This window comes from Schistocerca gregaria, chromosome X (assembly GCF_023897955.1).
Source record: "Schistocerca gregaria isolate iqSchGreg1 chromosome X, iqSchGreg1.2, whole genome shotgun sequence".
Lineage (NCBI taxonomy): Eukaryota > Metazoa > Arthropoda > Insecta > Orthoptera > Acrididae > Schistocerca > Schistocerca gregaria.
Genome location: NC_064931.1, coordinates 803,741,860 through 803,759,409, shown reverse-complemented (window position 1 = coordinate 803,759,409; position 17,550 = coordinate 803,741,860).

Here is a 17,550-nt window from a genome sequence, read left to right as displayed (position 1 = left end):
ACAAGCCTGCCTGGGTACATCAATATTTCACCAAAATAGTGTGTGAAAACTGGTGAAGTACAAATGCATAAAATGAAACACATGCTACCCAAGAAGTGGGTTATCATTAGAAACAATTAAGCACAAGAAAGGCAGGATTCAAAATCCAGGGAACATCCTGATAAGAAGACATCTCCCATTCTTGGAAACAATGAGGCTTTTTTGCTATGAATAATGCTGGTTCTAAAAAAGTGGTCAAGCAAGAAACAATATATCCCTACATTAACCTTTAGATTGCTTCACCATAATGTTCAGTCTCCCTCTAACAAACTGTATGAAATAGAAATATTGTTAAACAATTGAGTTATATTTCTGTTTTATGTTTTACTGAGCACTGGTTGACTAAAAGGCATGTTAGAACTGACAATGTACCTCTCTTCAAATTGGGACCTATGTTGTGCAGAGAAATGCTTATGGGTAGTGGTAGCTGTATATACACGGTCCAGTCACATTGTGACCACCATGTATGTTTGACATCAATGTCCAATAACCACTCACAGATGACAGAACTAGTGGTAGAGGGCATATAAAACCTGTTACTGGGGTAGGATGTGGAAAATAGTGCAGTCTTTCTTGTTATGTGGAAATGGAGCATGGTCACTGGATTTCAGGCCAAGGGTGGAAATATTTTGGAAGTGGCTGGTCGCGTGCTGTCATGGTTAAACTATACCGTGTATGGCAAAATGGCGCTATCCGAAACTGGCACCAAGGCAACTGAGGTGCAACACAGGCCATAGATGATAGATGAAAGGTCTACAGGCAAATAGATGTGTAACTTCTGAGCAGCTGACTGCCCAGGTGAACCAAGGTACTACCAATATTGTCTGCTCAGCGACCGTTCAGAGAACATTGCTGCATATGGGGCTCTGCAGCAACTGTCTAGTTCATGCACCCGTGCCGACTTCTGCAATTTGCATGCAAATACCTCAACTGGATGTCATCTGAGTGGCAACAGGAGCCCTTTTCAATGAATCACATTTTATGCTTCCTCTGAAAGATGGTTGTTGGCATGTGAGGCCCTGCAACAGTCGTAGGAAGGGTACAGGCCAGAGAAGGGAGTGTTATGGCCTGGGAAATGTTCTTGTGGCATTCCCTGGGTGATCTCATTATTCTGGTAGGGCACAATGGATCAACACATGTATGCATTTATCCTTGGGGGACCATGTCCAACCCTACATACAACTTGTACTTTTCTTGGCCTGTGGCACCTACTAACAGGACAATGCAGTTTGTCACACAGCTCGCAGTGTATATTTGCGGTTCAAAGATCACCAGGATGAGTTAACTGTACTCCACTGGCCATCAAACTCTTCAGATTTAAACCCAGTTGAGAACACCTGTCAGGTTACTCATACCGTAGATCCTCAGTTGAGAAACTTAGTTCATCAGGCTATGGAATTGGAGTTGGCATGGCTCCACATCCCTGTTGATACCTTCCAGAACCACACTGACTCTCTTCCTGCATGTCTGCACTTCAAAAGGCGATTATTCAGGCTTTTGACAGGTGATCACATTAATGTGATTGGACCGTGTATGTCCCATAAAATATATAATTCAGTAATATAACTGAATTTGACACCTTACCTAGAGAAAGAGGCATAGAACTCAATAGCAGAACTGTCAAATTAAAATACAGTGATCAACTTTGTATACAGATCAACAGATGGTGATAAGTGGCCTTTCTTTAACCACATGGAACAACTGTTAAAAAATATTATCATATGTGGAGAGTTAAATGTTAATTTCTCCAAACCCAATAAATTTAAAGATTAAATCAAAGATTTACTGAAGTCCTTTAACATTAAACCAACCGTAACTAACCCAACTCGTATAACTAGTACTTTTGCAACAACCATTGGCTTTTTTTTTATAAATACAGACAAATATATGTACACAACCTAAGTTGTAAAACCCAGTTTTAGTGATCCCTATGCCCAAATCCTAACAACAGCTCCTAAGGGAGACATGAAACCTCCAAAAACACAGTTAATGTCAGGAAGTTCAGTGATGGAAAGATGTTTCAATACATGTGCACTGCATGCTTTTTAAATACCACATGATATCATCAGTACAAGCGCAACTGAATTGCTAACAGATATTCAGAATGCATCACTCCTGAGAGCTATAGTCCCAGAAGATCTGAAAACTGCACAAAAACTTACATAATGTGGTGCTGCAGACTACAAATAGGACTGAATCACTTTTGTCAGGCTTTGACAAAATTCTTGAGAAACTGTTTTTAGGAGACCAACAGCCTTACTAAATAAAGAAATATTAATAAGTGATTTGTAACACGGATTCAGAGCTGTCAGGTCAACCCAGCCATTTGTTTTTGCCTTCCTAAATGAAATACAAAGTGTATTAGTTAATAAACATGGTGTTTCTGGTGTATTCCCCAACCTTTCAAAGCTATTGATGGAAATGACCGTGATATTTTGTTGCAGACAATAAATAAATATGGAATTTGAAGCCTACCAAACAGGGGCATCCATTCTTATCTCCATAATCTTCAACAAATTACTCAGATAAAATCCAAAGATGCAGATACACACAAAACTTCTAATTTTTAGAGTAATGAACAAAAACATCAGATATGTAGCCCCTATAGGGTCTTCATTATTTACATTAATGACATAGCAAAAAAGATAACTAAAGGTGCCACAGTAATTTTTGCAGATGACACAAGTATCCTAATGAGATTGTCCAATTAACACAGTGTACAGGAAACAGCTGTTGTCATAATACAAAATTTGACACGCCAGAACTAATATGCTTACAATAAATTCTGAAAAAGGCAGTGACAATCAGTTTCCACACAGCACAGAAACTCATCAGGAAATGAGAGAAAATTTTTAGACATACATAGCCAGGAAAACTTGAAAGTTAAACGCATTCACATATGCTGTAAAAACACTCATGAAAATACAAGCCATGCACCAGTGGTCACTATGTACCCTGGTAGTACCCAATCATTATTGATACATGGTATTATTTTTTGGCAGTACTCCATAATTAGCAAAAAAACTATAGAAAAAGAGAATCAGAATAACAAGACAAATATACGAGGTGCATTCAAGTTCTAAGGCCTCCGATTTTTTTTTTTTTTTTCTTCTACTGACTGGAAAGATATAGAAACATGCGCATTGTTTTAAAATGAGGCCGCGTTCATTGTCGATACGTCCCAGAGATGGCAGCACCGTATGGCAGATGGAATTTTACCGACAGCGGCGAGAATGAGAACTGTTTTAAATACTTAAAATGGTGACGTTTTCCTTACTTGAACAGCATGCAATCATTCGTTTTCTGAATTTGCGTGGTGTGAAACCAATTACAATTCATCGACAGTTGAAGGAGACATGTGGTGATGGAGTTATGGATGTGTCGAAAGTGCGTTCGTGGGTGCGACAGTTTAATGAAGGCAGAACATTGTGTGACAACAAACCGAAACAACCTCGGGCTTGCACAAGCCGGTCTGACGACATGATCGAGAAAGTGGAGAGAATTGTTTTGGGGGATTGCCGAATGACTGTTGAACTGATCGCCTCCAGAGTTGGCATTTTTGTGGGTTCTGTGCGCACAAACCTGCATGACGACCTGAAAATGCGAAAAGTGTCATCCAGGTGGGTGCTACGAATGCTGACGGATGACCAAATGGCTGCCCGTGTGGCATGTTGCCAAGCAATGTTGACGCACAACGACAGCATGAATGGGACTTTCTTTTCGTTGGTTGTGACAATGGATGAGATGTGGATGCCATAGTCAGCTCAATGGAAGCGCACAGATTCACCGCCACCCAAAAAATTTTGGGTAACCGCCAGTGCTGAAAAAATGATGGTGTCCATGTTCTGGGACAGCGAGGGCATAATCCTTACCCATTGCGTTCCAAAGGGCACATTCACCAGCCGTGCTGCTATTGCCTCAGCGATTTTCCAGTCATCAAAACAGACTCCTAAAGAAGCCTTCGCCGCTGCCATGGAATCATGGTGTCAGCGTTGTGAAAAATGTGTACGTCTGCAGGGTGATTACGTCGAGAAGCAACGCTAGTTTCATCGATTTCGGGTGAGTAGTTAATTAGAAAAAAATCGGAGGCCTTAGAACTTGAATGCACCTCGTATAGGCTCCTGTAGAACAATATTTAAAAATCTCAATATACTGCCCCTACCTTATATGTTTAAAAAGCACTAACCTTCACAAAAGGAAACACTTAATACACTGACTGCTGTAAGACCACCGCCAGCCACAGCGGAGCCTTATGTGTGATGCCGTGTGCCAGGCAGCACTAACAGCACAGCCTCACACCCAATACTGTGGCCTGATCTGACAGTGAAACATCCATCATTATGCAGTCAGATTGTTAAAAGAAGAAAATATCTCCAAGCATAACTATGATTTTCACTCTTACGATTCTAGGCAAAGGCATATCCTACTTCTTAATACAGTAAATACTCACATTTGTAGGCCAAAAGGAGTATATTACACTGGCATTATGCTGTATCACCACATATCAGCCAATTTGAAACAGATACCAAATTTATATGTTCAAAGTGAAAATGAAACAATATTTGCTGGACCACTGCTCCTAAGCTGTTTCTGAAGCTGTGGAAAATCGTAAAAATTAGTGTAATTGGTCACAATTCATAACCATTTATTGTTTTCAATCATCGTATTTATCTCTATGATTATGTTACCACTATGCAACATGTGTGCAAGTAGTATTTCAAATTCGTAATGTGTATGAGTTGTATTTACTATCTCAAATCTGATGGGTGCTATCTCATATATGCAAACTGTGTACCAAATCAAGATTTGTAAGACCAGTAAAGAGATTCAAATGTAGTAGACTATTGTAAGAAGTGTTGCATGTTTTTCAAAGTCAGTGGAAAATCTCTCAAGTGAGAATATAATTTAATTGTTAAGAGTGATGCTACAAAAACTTCATATTTCTTTCCTGTTGGTACACATACTGAGAGGTTAACTACAATCTGACAACTTGTGTATTGCAAAATTTAATCATTTAGCTTCAGACAACATAGTAATTGCCATTTGATACTTTGCTAAGACAGATGGTGATAAAAGCTACAGATATGAGTCATGTACTTTGATACATCATGTGTGATACCTGAACCCCATTTTCATGTCTGTCCTGCTATTGCACACACTTCAGCATGTTTGAACAAACTGAGTTCAACAAATATTTTCAGTAGCAAAGTCACAGTTTTCTTAAGACAAGAGGGAGGTATTGAAAGGAGTAACATCACATTTATAATGGCCATGGTAGTATCCTGGAACAGTTTTGTAGGCCTGGAATGTTACTCAGCTCTAGTATTACTGCCTTAGAGGACAGATGATGGTGTAAGACTACCACAATTGGTGTAACCAAAGTTTCAGGAAATATTGGTATAATGTGAGAATGGCCAATGGATTTTGGGGAGGTGACACACAATAGGCCATTCATTTTAAGGAACAGATATTAAAGGCAGGTCAGCTTGGACAGCTAAATGTTGCCATCTGCTGTGTAAAGGTGGAAGGCACACTTGAGGAAATGGGTGAAGGACAAGCTGTAGCAGGATCAAGAAAATGCTCATGGCTGAATGTATGTGCAGAGTGCATTGCATCCTTAAAACAGGCAAGTTGTACCTCTCACATGAAGTACATCATATCAGGACAGACTCATGGAGTATTAGACCAAGTGGGGCAAGTTGACAATTTTATTTATTTATGAGTTAGTTTCACTTGGCAAGATAAGGGCCTTCAGACCCTCTCTTAGATAAAACCAGACATCCTTAGTGATAAATCAGTATATGATGTTAATAATAATTGATATAATAATTTATAAAATTTTTGAAACATCTGTCTCACTAACATTGTCTTAATCACATTACATTCTTGTTGAATGTGAGTAATGACATCTAACAGGAATTTATAGCAGCAGTTCAGATGAAATCAGATGTGGGGAAGTTGACTGGTCAGAGGAAAAGCAACAAATAATTGAGTAAGGTTTGCACATGAAATAAAACAATGAAAACTGAAAGATACAGGAATGAGAAAAGTGTGGGTAGTGTTGACTAGGACAGAGACATTGTTTCGCTGTTGTACAGAAGGAAAACAGCTGGGATACGCCGAGAGGGAAGCTGTGCCAGTGATAATACATAAAGCTTTCATTTCATTTTGAACGCAGACTAGTTTTGGATAAGATGCAGGTTAGTAGGTTGTTTGTTCTAACGTCATGACTGATATTTAAGGGATGGAGAAAGATTTAGCGTTATGCATGGGTATAACCATGCTGCTGGAAGTATCAGAATTGGTATTGCAGCTATGGAATGATGATAGGTGTCTGATAATTTAGGACACCAATGACTATTAAACTAATGACTAAATCTGTATGTGCGGAAAACAAGTTACTGGTCCATTTCATCCACTCAGTGAAATCAAACAATTGAATGTTACACACATATCGTACATGGGAATTTGTGGCTAGCTCGAGTCACCAGGAGTGATCAGTGTTTGTGCCATGTTGAAGTACATTAAAGTAGTAAAGATTTGGCAGGACTAAATACTGGACTAACTTTTGTTTTATTTGAGGTAGAAGTTGTTTTATGGTAAGTTACGGTGTTATTTTATGATAGCTTAATTTTCCAGTTCCAGTACGTTGTTTTACAGTATTATGTAGGAAACCAAAACATACCTATCAATTACATTATATTTATTGACATCTCTCCTTACATTCATTTACATTACTGGTATAGGAAAATGGAACCATCTATTAAACATGATCAATAAAAAAAAGCTTCACATTGATACACTTGAAAATTGTGCAAAATAGAGCACTCATAGAATGAAATTTTTCACTCTACAGTGGAGTGTGCGCTGATATGAAACTTCCTGGCAGATTAAAACTGTGTGGCAGACCGAGACTCGAACTCGGGACCTTTGCCTTTCGTGGGCATGTGCTCTACCAACTGAAGTTTGGAAGGTAAAAGACGAGGTACTGGCGGAATTAAAGCTGTGAGGACGGGGCGTGAGTCGTGCTTTGGTAGAGCACTTGCCCGTGAAAGGCAAAGGTCCCAAGTTCGAGTCTCAGTCCAGCACACAGCTTTAATCTGCCAGGAAGTTTCAGAGCACTCATAACAATATAGTATGAAAACAGCTCCCAAGAGTCTACATTTGAACACAAAAACGAACTGCCTCCCAGCACAACAGCAGACACTTGGCAATGTCTATGTGTCCTACTGGCAAGGAAAGTTGCTTTTCCCCCAGAGCTGAAGGGATTTGTATCCTTTCAGAATATCTACACTGTTACGGCCTGCCATTCTGGATAAACGGAAGTATCTTTGTCGCGTCAGCATTAGTGGAGTTCGTAATTATGGTGCTACGGTTGAAACATGAACCTAGGACTCTAAGCACAGACTTGTATGGGCCTGTGCATAAGAGCTGTCATTTTAATTTGAAGGTGCAACCCAATGCATTCCATTGTTTCCATCACCTCTGCTTAAAGTATTTGTCACTTCAAGATTTACAAAAACTTTTTGGCCTTCTCCACAAAAATCCCTCTTTTCACAATAATAATATCGTACTCAAAATCCTTTAACTTAAAATATAGGCAACAATTTTATCAGCAAATGCACTTTTCCAGATAAAAAAAAAAAAAAGAGTCACAGGACACACACACACACACACACACACACACACACACACACACACACACACACACACACACACACACTGATATTACAACAGAACACTAAGAATATATATTTCTAAATTTATTCAGTATTATTTCTAAAATTATTAGACTGCAATTTGGGATGACAGATTAGCTGTATCCCTTCCTGCTGTCTAGGTAAGGCTGAAAGGTGATAATTTGGTAGGAAGTTGGAGATATTAATGAGTGTGATTTCTCATGCAACATTAGTTAATTATTCCAGCTATCATATTTAATGACAGTGTTTTTGATATGATGCCCCATATATTTGACTGTAACTGGTTGATAGGAGCAATCAGATGCATTGTTTGCTGCTCCACGCACAAGATGTGTGTTGTTGTGCTCCACATTTTATGTTGGTTTTGTGGGATACACTGACACTACAGTGTTCATCTTTGGCATGCCAGTGTAAAAGGAGGCACAAAACAAGCTAAGTGCAAAATCCATGTGATTCACAAGTTTGTTTACACGTATATAAGCTAAGGTAGTTGCCAAGTGACAAGCATGATTATAATGCTTGTCATCCTTTTCTTGTCTGCTTCACGTTTTTAATATCTTTTGCAGTATATTTTATGGTTATTATGTTGAAGGCTTGCTTGTGCAGTGATCTTCTGACACCTTCATTTAGGTCTGACTTTTGTTTGTATACTGAACTAAATGTTTGTAGCAAATTGTGCACATTTGCATGTAATTTTCCCCCTTGTCACTTAAATGAAGAAATGGCATCTCTGCATTAGGTTTAGGAAATATCTTGTGTTTTGAATTTCTGTTAGATGTGACTTCTGTCCATCATTTTGTTTACAAATGTGTGACGTAAGTGAGCTCATGCTAGTAGCAATCCCAACACATTGTCGAAGGTTACATTCTTTTTTTAGGATAAACATAATACTTCTCATAATATTCCTTCTCATTCAAATATTTGAATTTTTTCTTTGCTTTAGATATTCATTTGACCATGAGTGGAACCTGTTATAGGAAAGTAAGTAGGGGGATGCATTGCAGGAGCTGTAGTAAGTGGTTTCACTGGATGGATGGGGAGAGGAGAACTCTGGAGATGTCACTGATACTCTCTCATGGAACTGCAAAATATGCAGAAGGAATAGATTGATAGAGGAGCAGGAAAGGAAAGGAGGATCAGTGTCCTTCAAGCATAAATAGTTCAAGGAGAGAGCTAGTGAGGATGAAGGAAGTTCGTGTTGAGGGGGTTGGTTGGGAACTGGAAGTTGGTAGGAAGGCTAGCACGAGGAGGACACAATCTAACGGTTTTGTTGTGTCTACCAGGAATTGGTTCCAGCAGCCAGATTTGAGGGGAGAGAGCCTCAAAATGCTGTAGGAGTAGGGAATATGCAGCAGACTTTGTCCATGTGTAGGAAGAATAATAAGAGCACAAATGTTAGGATGTAGAGAGCACTGCTGCCAGGTAGCGGTCGTGGCAGAGGTGTACACCCTCAATTGCAGGAGAAGTTGGGGAGGGGGTGGGAGGGAGGTGTATCAGGTCGTGAGGTAATGGGCAAATTGTGATGCCCTGAAAATATTCTAAAATATTCGGCCAGAGGGGGCCCGGCAGCAAACACGTGGTGCCGAACGTTAGCCAGACGAGAGGGGTATCCCCAGCGCATGGTCCAACCGCGTGGCTGAGAATCCCATTAGGACACAGTGTCGATGAAGGAGACATGCTGAGAGTGCCAAAGATGGCAGACTTTGTGAAACCTTAATGGCAGACATTTCACAGTTCGTATAGAAATTAATAGTAGCCAGATGAATCGTGATACCTCAAAAAGAAACATGTACGTTACCATTATTTGCACGATGATTCTGATGGTGTAATCAGATTTTCAATATATTTATTAGTTTAAAGTTTAGTATCTGATGATAAATTATACAAGTAACACTCAGCAACAAATTTCCAAATCCATACGGTTCATCCGATTTCATTGATCTACATGTCTTTAGAAAGCTACTAGTGTAAACCTAAATTGGTATAAATGACAGGCATGTAACTTAAATAGTACATGAGTTATTGGAGGTCAAAGTGACCGATTACTATCGATCGTGTCAGGCGATAAGTACTCCACAGTTACACAAAAAAACGGTAGCAGCATGCTTATAAATATATTTATTCATCTATGCCTTTGTTTATATCCAATATATACTATTCATGAAGAAATTGGTTAAATATTTACTGTGTTTTAGAAAGCACAGACACATTAGGCTACTGGCCTACGTTTTGTTTGCTATTCCTTTGATATATGTTGTTTATGTATTTAATAATGTGTGTTAGAGCGTGTTTATGGTCCAGTAGTAGGAATATTTATTTAATTTCAAGTTATTCAACAGTGAATCCAGTATTTTGTATGTGTTTCAATATGTTTGTGAGTGCATGTTGGGTTGGAGACATTGAGGGAGCACTCTAGCCAATCACAGCGCTCGTTACTAAGAGAGACGTATGGAGGTTGGGGAGGAGCATCATTTCTGAAGAGAACACGAGGTAGATGTGGACAGTGCGGTGCGAGAGTATGGCACAGGACACGGAGGGTGCTGGACGTGACGGTGCGATGGACGCACAGTTGCGGTAAAGACTTGGAGTGCAGCAGTTTGTGCGTGGTTGTGAGAGATAGAAATACTTCCGAGTGGTGACTAGTGAACTTGTGAGATTTCCGTAGTTTCTACAGTGAAGACGTAGTATGCGTTTAGAAGTAAATATCTTGTGAGCTATGTTGTCGTTCATAACTAATTACGTGCAGTAGGAATCTATTGTTTTCCTGTTATTCAACTTATATTTTATTTAATTGCTAGACCGTTGACACCAATAAGTGTTTTGCAGAAATATACCGCATTCTCAAATGTACTTATACTGTCGTACTCATCATTTAAAGTCTTTAAGACAGTATCTGCAGATTTGATTTAATTGCCATCTTTCATTTATAAATTTCTATATTAATTCACAATTGCCAAGTGATGGGAACCTTCGACCATTCGATTCTTGTGTGTATTCATATTGTATACTGTCGACTCAGCAGTATTTGGCCTGTAGTGTGGCAGCTACATATCCCAGCCCCTAGACAATGAAACCAGCCAAAACTTTTCAGCTCTGAGTCAGAGGGTTCATAGTTGAGGGCCACCACCTCACCATCACCATTTCATTTTCATTTTCATTTATGAAAGCCTGAAAGGTCATCAGTATTTTCAAGCTGAGTGGTGGGCTAGATCAGATGGTTGAAGGTTTAGGGTCTTTGTGTAGTGATTTTACAAAGGAGCATCAGGTAGTAATAGGTGGTAGGCAAGGAACAGCTTGGTTACTGATGGTACGTACAAAGTAGGTGGCGACTGAGGAAGATAACTTCCTTAACTGGTGGCACCAATGTGAGCATGGTTGGGCTGTTCCAGTGGCATGATCGGCCTCATCTTCGCAGTGTTGTGCAGCGAGTGAGTACAGAGCTGGAGATGGTGCTGATTACTGGTGACTGGGTACACATTTGCATCGGTACCAGTGGGAACTATCAAGAGTTGCGGCTACAGTAGGCATGATCTAGACCTCAACAAGACTGGGAAAGGGAGGTTTGTGGAGTTAGTTATAGTCTAGCATATGGGAGTGGTGTCACACATTGTCAAAGACCTGTTGTCATGGATAGGACAGGCTATTTTAGGAAACCATGACAAAGGGGTGTTCTCATAAGTATCTCAACAAGTTTACAGAGTTCTTCATTGTATGCCAAGAAGATACATTGATCGATAGCAGAGTACAAAACACCTCAGAAATTTGGTTGGAATTACCTATTATTCATCAAAATATGCAGTCCATTAAAAATAAATTACACAAACCTGAAGCTGAATCACAGTCTTTGAACAGTGGTGGTATGCATTACAGAGCACTGGTACAGAGATAATGAATTGCAGCATGTAGTATTATCATTATATGAATGTGCTAGTTGCTACTGTAGAGCTCTGTTAAAAAGAGGAGGATCATGCATTTATATCAGAGGTGGCACATATTCTAAACCTAGAGATGATGTGATTACAGTTAAGTGTGAATAAACATTTCGATTTGGCAGCTGTTGAACTAACAAAGCTAGACACTTCTAAGAAGTTAATTATTGTAAGTGTGTGTCACTCTTCTTGTGATAATTTTCTGTAACAAATTAATGAAGTCCTGGAATGAGTCTCAGCCCCCAAAACTGACACAAAAATGTGTGGAGTCGTGAATATTAATACTGGCATTGATGATGGAATTAATAATAATTTCCTAGACATTTTGAGCACTTTTGGCACAGCACAAATGGAACCGTACTTTATAGACTGTAAGATGCACCTTAATTTTTAAGCAGTTAAAAAAAAAAGTATCTCTTGTACCATTTTATTATTAGATTGCAAAGGCAGACTAAAAAAAATCTTAGTTTATAAAACCAAATTGACCTCTGAAATCCCTGAAAAGCGTCCTCTTCTAGTTTTGGCCATTTTGCATTCTGTCCTCTGCATGCACATTTTGTTGTCATGGTTTTTGTTCTGTTGGTAGAGAACTGAAATGTAGGTCAACTGCTCTGTTTCCATATTGTTCTACATATGCAATTACTTTCAATTTACAGCCCTCGTCATATGAATACCTTCTATTTTTTTTCCATTATGAAATTAGCTACTAACAAAAATATTGTACTGTTACCGACAACACAAATCACTTTCAACTCAAGTTCACTGGTATCTTAGACTGCAATGACACATCATAGGCTAGGCAGTGTTCTGAGTTTGTGTGAGTTTGTGATGGCAGAGTGGGAGGGAGACTGTGTCAGCAAGCTTGTGAATGCTCACAACTCATGTCTGTCACATCGGTGCACTGCTTTTGGCCAGTTGAATCCAATGTTGCAAGATAGAGGTAGGTTTCCCGTCACATTGAATATATGGCCATTTTTAAGACTGGCAGGAATTTTAAATCGAACACTGGACTTTTTATATTAATTTCGAGTAGAAAGCACCTGAATTTTGAAGGCAGTTTTTCAGAGAAAAAAAATGCATTTTATCATCCATAAAATATGGTAAACACTGCCACTAGGGTATCTAAAAGTTTAGCATCAATCTTAAACCATGTACTTACAGATGTGCACAGGAGAATTGTAAAGTATTTATAAGAGATCTTGGCATTTCTGATCATTACTGTCAGACAGTAAAGCTAAAGACAGGCTTGGTAAAGCTCACAAAACTGCAGACCTACTAAAGGATCTTCTTGGAGTATAAAATACATACTTTTTCCACCACATTGGCAAATCAAACTGAAGCTGAAGTGTCTATGGAAAACAATGTAGATGTTAGGTTCTGTAGATTCTGCACATCATTTAAATTATGTTTTGAGGAGGTATTTCCAAAAGTAGCCACTTCTGCAGCAGCAGCAGCTAGGAAAAATAAATAGATAACTGTGGGTATTAGAAACTCATCGCAGACACTTAAATTTCTCACTTCTTTAAAATGGAAAACAACCAAACCACAATTCCCAGATTACTATCACACATAAACACAAACATTCTGGACAGACCTTGAAGGCCCAATGGTAGCAACTGGCTGCTGTGTCATCCTCAGCCCTTAGGTGTCATCGGATGCAGATATGGAGGGGAATGTGGTCAGCACACTGCTCTCCCAGCTGCTGTCAGTTTTCATGACCACACCCACTTCTTCTCAGCCAGGTAGCTCTTCAATTGGTCTCATAAGGGCTGAGCGCACCCCACTTGCCAACAGCACTCAGCAGACCCGAACGGTGGCTCATCCAAGTGCCACAGCACTTAACTTCGGTGATCTGACAGGAACTTGTGTTACCAATAAGGCAAGGCCTTTGGCTGTGGATTACTATCACAGGTATATAAAAATATACAGGGGAGTACTTCTTGCCTCCAAACAGACTAAGCTTTTATTTGCTGCTTTAAATATTGTCATTGCAAAGTGGTGTAGGATGTCATAAGACAAGAAACTGCAAAAGACAGGCACAAGTTTAATAATACAAATCAGAGATGAGGGTAGGGTAATAGAAAATTCTCAGGAATTGGCAAATTTTGTTAATGACTATTTCTCTGATATTGCAAAATCTTCCTAAAATACACATAGCACCCACAGTAACCTACACAGCAAGCACAATGATGTTTCCCACAATAGAGTAAGGAAAGGAAAACAGAAATTAAAAAATAAGAAGTCTGCGGTTATAGATGAGTTTCCAGTCTGTTCTGAAGGAGTGCACAGAGAGCATATAAGCCCCATTAACAAACATAATAAATTTTACCAAGGTTCCTAAAACATAAATGAATTGTGCCCTTACTAAAGAAAGATAATGCAGAAAGTATTGAAAACTGCAAGCCAGTTTCACTATTGTCTTCTTTCTCAAAAATAATTGAATGTATTATGAAGGATAGAGTAGTAAGTTACATTAATAAATACAACCTGTTTAAGAAAGCAAATTTGGTTTCCAAAGTGGGGGAAGTGCAAAACTGACCATTGCTGAATTCACAAAAATGGTATTGGAAGCTTTTAACAAGGATGGCTGTGTTTCAAGTATATTATTAGTTATGTCCTGGGCTTCTGACATTGTTGACCACAAAATACAGGGTCTCTCAAAAGGTATGATACAACTTTAATGTGTTATAGCGCCCAAACTAATTATGATATTCACACATTTGGCTCATTTGACTCACTATCTCACAAAAGTCTTATGCAATTCAATCAACTTCATCACATGTACCTTTGGTGTCACACACAACACCCATTCTGTATTCAAGCCCTGTCCACCCTAGGCACAACATATCTGCATCAATTGTAGAAATGGCAGCATAGGTTCAATTATTTGAATCATTGATGTGGTTGACAGGCATTTGGTAGACTTGAAATATCCCCATAGAATGAAGTCTATCAGTGCGATGTGTCACAAGTCTTGCAATTACCAAATTTTATCACATCCTGTGTATGGTGATTATTGCCAAAAGTATAAAACAATTAATTTGTGTAGACCACTACTAGTGCTATGATCACCAGTGAGATATCACTTCAAACAGCATGTAAGAGTGTATCTAACTACATATTCAGAGTTTTTTATTTAGAATAACACACGGAAAATTACACGTGACCATACACAAGTCATAAACAATAGCTGAAAACAATGTATAAAAGTTCATCCAAAAACAAAAGGATCTAAATCACGTGTCAAAAACAAATTGAAAGATTATTTATTTGATTTATCTTGGGCCACTGTGAAGAACTTGGATCACTGTCAAGAGTAAGACCGTAAAGAACATTCTGCTGTAATGTGGTAGATGGTATGTCTATCGGCACCATGTTGACTTTTCTGCTGAAGCTGCCTTTCGTTGTTGGTATAACAAGGCATCACATGTGCTGTGTTTATTTTTTATTCTACTGGGGATGGTTCATATTATTCCATGTAAATCAAAGCCCTAGGATTTTTCTGTGGTACAGAGAAGGTTGCAGGTATGTATTGCACCAATTGCAAAATGACTTAACAAAATATCTGTATGGAACGAAAAGTGACTCCACACGAGTACAAAAAGGAATTCATTAAATTGTGGTTACAAGATATATTGCACAAATCTAAAGACTGTAAATTCAACTAAAGTCGTAAGCATTATAATTACGTCCAGCTGAAGTTGGAACCATCGCATAGATAATATTGTGCGGAAGGCAAACCGAAGACTGTGTGATTGGCAGAACACTTAAAAGAGTATGTAACATATCTACTAAAGAGACTGCCTACACTATGCTTGTCCATCTTTATCTGAATTACTGCTGTATAGTCTGGGATCCTTACCAGATAGGACGGAGGACATCAAAAAAGTTGAAAGAAAGGCAGCTTAGTGTGTATTGCCTTGAAATAGGAGACAAAGTGCCATAGACATGATACACAATTTGGGGTGGCAGTCATTAAAACAAAAGCGTTCTTCATTGCAGTGACATCTTTTCAGGGAATCAGAGCTTGCCTTTAAAGATTTAAATGTTCATTTTTCCAACATGGTTTTTGAGGGCAAAACAGTCTGGAAGTGGTTTGATGAACCCTCTGCTGAGCACTTAAATATGAACTGCACAGTAATCATACAGGTACATTTAAAAATTGGTGAGGATGTGTGCCACTGTTTTGGTCAAGTTTCAATGAAATTAAAAGTATCTGCCTGTAGTTTCATGTATGTCAAGTACAGAGGGGCTCTGGAGAGTAGTTCAATTCTTTCAATGCCTCCAGACAGTTGGTGAACTGTAAGCGAAGAAATACTTCATATTTTAGTGAATTCTCTGTCAAGAGCATAGTCCCACAATATTTATGACGCGAGCGAGCGCTTGTGTGTGTGTATGTGTGTGTGTGTGTGTGTGTGTGTGTGTGTGTGTAAGAAGTCAGTATACATCATTCCAGATACCGTTTGACCACTATAAAAGTCGCTCTCAGTCAACAATACGCACATTCAGCCACAGGAAAACCTGAGTTTATTTAAAATCAGAAAATTCTTTCAATACTTAAGACAGCTTAAAAAATACAACGTATGTTGAAAATATATTAAATGTATTCACAGGTGTGAATACGGACAACCTTCAGCTGTATAATGTAATGACGACACCGAAAATTTGTGCCAGACCGGGACTCGAACCTAAATTGCTTGCTTGTCGCGGACGATAATCCAGGTTTGAGTTCTAGTCCGGCACAAATTTTCAGTGCCGTCAATCCATTATAAAGCTGAAGGTTGAAGGTTGTCCATTTTGGCAACAGCGATTACATTTCATCTGTTTCATAGCAGCTGTAGTTGCCACAGTGCCTCTTCCTCGGACATGCTTGCAATGCAATATTGTATGTTGAAAACGATTATATGCACCCAGGGGCATATTTATGCCTAGGCAGACTAGGCAGGTGCCTATGGTGTTGGATTTTAGGGGGCGGTGGATTTTTAGGTGTAGCTTGTAAGCTGTTACCTTTTTTAAAACAGTTTTTTCACAACTCTTGAAAGGAGACTACTAACTTAACTCGCACAGAAATAGGAGTGAATAACACTGGCAACAGTCATCTGAAATTTCATAAACGGTCTCCTTGGGCAACGGAAAAAGGACAGGTTTTGTTTTATGGCGTTAAATAGTGAAAATGTGACCACTATTCTGTTTATTCAGTGTTGTGCCTTATTATGTGGTATTCGTCAGAAAGGAAAATGTTGCTCGCAGTTAAGCTTTGTGGCGGGCGACAGCCAGGGGCCCGTTACTGACGAATACCACATAAGAAGGTACAACACAGAATAAACAGAATAATGGTCCTTGGGACAGCCAGTGTCGACACTCGGTAATGACATTCAAAGAAAATACCGTCAGTCCTTCTAACAACCGGCAATTCTGTTTAATTTGAAGCTGTATAGCGTTTAGTTTGTGATTTATATTGTAGTATTAATTAAAATGAGTGACAGTCGGAGAAGAGTAAGAGGTTCTCCGTACCGAAAACTCATGACAGATAAGACAAAGAATGAGAAAATTTTGAGAATGACTACAAAAATTTATGTGCTATTCAAAAATCAAACACAGCCAACTATACTCCGCTCACCATAAGATTAAACCTGATATGCACATTATGCCACGTATTCGTCTTCGTTTGCTTGAATCTAATTGGATTTCGCTTCACGTGGTGAGTAAGCCAAGCTGTGACCAGTATAGTTAAGTACGATCATAAGAATACGTCTTATGCTGTGTTACGCGCGCATGGACTGAGTGATAATGCGGAAACTTTACCGGCGCATTAAACGTGGACAGCAGTGGCCAGCCAGTGGGCCAAATAATCTGCAATGATGTGCGCAGTTGCAGTTCAG